This window comes from Tenrec ecaudatus, chromosome 17, assembly GCF_050624435.1.
Source record: "Tenrec ecaudatus isolate mTenEca1 chromosome 17, mTenEca1.hap1, whole genome shotgun sequence".
NCBI classification, from domain to species: Eukaryota; Metazoa; Chordata; class Mammalia; order Afrosoricida; family Tenrecidae; genus Tenrec; species Tenrec ecaudatus.
In genome coordinates, this window is record NC_134546.1 from 84,445,402 (window position 1) to 84,450,435 (window position 5,034).

The following is a 5,034-nucleotide window of genomic DNA, read 5'->3' on the forward strand; positions in this document are numbered from 1 at the left end:
AAGGGCAAAAGACATGTAGGTGTTTCCGTTGAAGAGATAGGATATGAGCAAGAGCCACTATTACTCAAGGAACAAGTTAAAAGTACACTGAGAGCATCAGTCAAAAAAGTGGGCCTAGGAAATGGAGGAATGTGAAGTGAACTGCTTCAACAAGCAGATGAGGCACTGGAAACACTTACATCTTTGCCATATACTACACACACACACACACACACACACACACACGCACACAATGTCGTGTCAACTTGAAGATATAGAAATGAAGAGGTAGAGTTTAGCAAGGATGATTCTGGGACCTTCCTCTCTCTATTTTCACCTTCCTGTTGAGGAGCCACTAGGCTTCCTGCCAAAGCCCTAGAGATGCATCCACCACCATTGAATCGACAGAAATCTGTAGTCTGCAGGCTGTGCTTCCTGCACTCTGCATCATTGCTTGTGGCCGTGTGAGTCTCAAGAGGGATTTGTGGACTAATAAAATATTGGACTTATGGACTTGATCTGGACTGGGCTGAAATTTTTGTTTGATATATTATCTCTCCTTGATATAAAGCTCTTTCTTATAAATATATGAGTGTTTCGCTAAAGTACCCAGGGTAATGCAGTCTCCATCATAGGAACTTGGGAGGATGGAGCAGGATCACAAGGCGGCTCATTCTGCTGGAAGCAGGATCACAATGAGTCAGAACACACTTGAAAGCACCTACCTACATGATCAGCAAGTTATGTGTATGTAATGCCCATTCTAGTTTCTCTGTTTTAGTATTTGCAAGATACTAATTTTGTGATTCATTAATTCTATGATATGTATCACAGAATTCTCTAGGATGCTTTTTCTTTTTGGAATAATTTGAGAAGTATTGCTGCTAATTCTTAACTACATGGTCATGATCCTAGATGTTTTAGAAAACCATTTACTACTTTTTCTGATTCTGTGTTTCTCTGTGTGAGGTTTTTAGTTTATGAATTGAATGCATTTAATCATTTATGTAGCTTTATATGGTAGCTTTGTATTTGTCATCTAAAAGAACATTTCATGATCAATCCTTAAGCACCATGCAGCCATTGTTACTTTAGTAACTACCAACCTCCAAGAAAGACCAGATAAAATGACTTTTATTGAACTTTAAATACTGACAATGAATTCCAAAAATGAAGGCTTTCTATGAACTACTACAGGCTAAAGTTGATCATATATTGTGGTAGTTGCATAGTTTCATGTCAACTTGAAGATACATAAAAGTGTAGGGGTGAAGTCTATCCCATCAGTCTGGTTACAGCCTGATGACACCTCCTTGTGGGCACGGCCTTCTCATAAGGAGTGCCAGGGGAAACTCCCCACACCCCACATTCTTCCTTCGACCTCCTGCTTTCCGATGCTGATTGCTACCAGAGTCCTGGAGATGCACCCGCACTGTTGGATGCACAGGCCATTGCAGCAACAGGACTGTGACATTCCTGCATTCTGCGTCATTGCAGGTTGCTTCATGAGTCTGCGGAGGGACTTATGGATTAGTATTGGACTTTGCGTGGATGTTTTCCTGATATAAATTCAGTCCTTTATATAAAGCCTTTCTTATACATAAGTGAGTGTCACTGGAGTTGTTTCTCTAGTCAACCCAGCCTAACACATATGTGCTATTAAGTTTCATTAGAAATTACTTGTGAGTGCTATATAAATATCGGTAGCAAAGAATCAGCCGATGGCAAGTACAACTTTGGTGGTAGAAAGGATCCTTTAGATTTCCTGAAGAAAATGAACAACACAGGCATACAGTCAATGATATTCATTTAGAGAGTTTATAATACATGGTTTCCTCATAAGCAAAACTCAGGGAATTGGAAAAGGCTCCAACAATCTTACTTACCGAATTTTCTACAGAGAAGATTAAATCTGGGTCTAGTTGGGTGATGATGACATAATCTTGTATCAACTTGATAAATATGTGTAAGGGTGGAAACTAACTTGCCTCTCAAGTCACAGCTTGGTGATGCCTCCTTCTGGGTGTGGCCTGCACAGGAAGATTCCGGACACTTCCTCTACTTCTCCCTAGAAGTGGGTCACGCACTCTCTCTACTCCACCTTCCTATTGACAAGGCATGCTGAGACCTGAGCGAGCCATGCGGTGGGGACCTGTGCCAGCCTTGTGATGCTTCCAATGCCATGGCATCCACAAGGCTTTTCACCCACCAACATGTGCTCTTTCTTCATTCTGCATCATTGCATGAGGCTGTATGTGTCATAAGAGAGATGTATGGACTAATATTGAACTGAAAGGCTAACATCAGACTTAAGAATTTGATCTGGACTGGGCTGGGAATTTATCTCCATATACAATTACTATTTGATATAAAGCTCTTTCTTACAATAAATGGGTGTCTATAAATTGGTTTCTCTAGTGAACCCAGCCTAACACAAGTTGGAATCATTGAACTAAGTGGCAAAAATGTGACTTCAGACCTAGAGGCTTTTCTCTCACTTGCCCTTTATGTCCTCTCTTGCTGAAAAACCTTTGAAGCTATGCATCTTGGAGCCCCTGAATGGAGTTTGGAAATGGCTGTGAGTGTTGACTGCTTTAGGTTGTAAATGGCAACAAGAGGGATGAAAGGGAGATGTTATTGAATCAAGATTCATCAGCCAATTGTTCTTTTAATTCACTGTTTTATCGGGCGAGAAACTACTGATTTTCACATAAATGTTTACTCAAAAGATCCTACTTAATAAACTCACCAATATTTTCCTATTTTCTCTCAGATGCATTTTCTGGACCTAGCTCTCAAACTCAGCCCAACTTCCATCAAGTCAACTTTTAATCTTAGTGACCCTGATGGGCAAGGTACAATTGCTCCTTAGGCTTGTTAGGTTGTGAATATTTACCAGAGGAGACAGACTTATCATTCTCCACATAAGCTAGTGGTAGGTTGAAATTAGCAGCCCATTGAGTGCCTGGCCCAGCAGGAATTAGTGTGTGGAAATTCTGGGTACTAGGGTTTCTACAGTTCATACCTGTCTGGCGCTATTCCAACTGATGTATTTAAATATGTCTGAGATCATTGGGTGGCTGTAGACAAGTTATCTCAATCATACACTAATTTCGGTCTCAAGGTGACTTCAAATTAAAATCCAGTCTAAACAGTGGAGAGGGGATATGTTGGAATAATTAGATTTAAGGAAGTTATGAAGATTGCTTTTTGAGGCCAAAGAAGTAAACCTGATAGGTCTTCTCTTAGCAAGCAGTACAAACATCATGTCTAGTTATGGAGTAGTTTTAAGAAAAAAAAATAAAACTACAATGGTTATTTTATATATAAAAAAGTAATCCTGGGAATTATTTCCATCACAATAATCTCCCTGCGCATCCTTATATCTAGTCCCTTGCAAATGACATGGATGTGGAGCTTGTTAGTTACCCTGTAGAGGACAACCTGTTGCTGAAAAGTTAGATCTGGCATTCCTCTGCAGGACAGAACTTCACAAATCTATACATGCATGTTTGCATGTACACACACACACAAGAACCCTCAAAATACAGTCAGTCTTATTACACGAATGCAGCAAAGCCTTTGAGAGCTTCATATACTGAAGTTGCATGATTAAATGAGAAACTTCAATAAAAATAATGTTGTTACATCAACTTATCTATAATCCAAGACTTTGGTTGACTGAGTCCTTGAATCTGGGGTGTCGGGACTATAGACTCGATACCACTAGAGTCTGTTGGCATAACCCAATCGACAAAGACAATGATATAACTTTACCTTTGGGTGCAGGGTTACACAGAATTTGAAAATATGTGGAACAACACATACAAGCATTGAAAGGACAGGTGCACTGGTTGTAAATAGACTCATGGAAACCCAGAAATTAGAGCTCTTAGTCAGCCTTCAGGTGTGGAAAGGAACTCACCTCGTTGGCTAAATTTTCAGCTAAACAAAGGAGATCTGTAAGATGAAGAATAATACTCAAGAAGTATATAATCAGAATAATCAATCATTTGAAAAGCTCACCATCTTCTCAAGTAAAAAGTTCTGAAGGTTGACATGTGAAGAAAGAAGGAGAAATTTGAAGCATAGTTATAATGATTTCAGGTAGCCTTCATTCAGTAAAACACCTTCAATGAACTCTATTTTGGAAGGTAATTTTACTAAGGACATTATAAAACAACTTCGGTTATACCAGGGATTAAATTAAACAATTATTTAATAAATATATATTTTCTTTTTATTAAAAGGTCATTTTATTGAGACACTTACAGCTCTTATAACAATTCATAATCAACTGTATCAAGTATATTTTTACATATGTTGCCAGCATTATTTTCTAAACATTTAATTTCTATTGAGTCCTTTGTATCAGATAATTATATATTGTCTGCATGCCAACTTTTATGTTTGAGTCAGTGGTGGGGTGGTGAGAGTATGAGTAAAATTTTATGTTGTATTGTAAATCTACCTGACTACACAAAATCTATGAAAACCATAAGGGAGATGATAAAACCAACCAGGAGAAAAATGGTGAAGAAATATTGAAATGTAATTGTCATATTTCTAATATATAGAGCAAATAGTATTAAAAGAGAAAAATAATTAAATTTGTTTCTAAAAGACTTCAAAAATGGAAAAGTCTACCATGAAACTTACAACACTTTTAGTGTTTTAACTTTCATTGTCACTGTAGATCAGTACAAGCTAACCCTCCCATTGCTGTTGTAGAACAATCATATGTAAAATAGAAGCAAATATCACCAAGTCCTACACTATCCTTCAGAGAGAAAGTAAATTGATAAAGACTCTCAAGGAGATGCACTGACACATGGCTGAAGCAATGGGCTCAAATAGAACCTTGGTGAGGAGGGCACCACCCGGTCACTATTGACTTCTACTGTATGCAGGCTCACAGTGAATCCGACCTGACTACAGGGCACCGAACAATTACACAGCCTCATCATAACAACATCTGCTAGGTTTGAGCCTGCTGCTGCTGTCACTGTATCAAGCTGTCCTCTAGAGGACTTTACAGAAGGAAGCGTCTTCTCC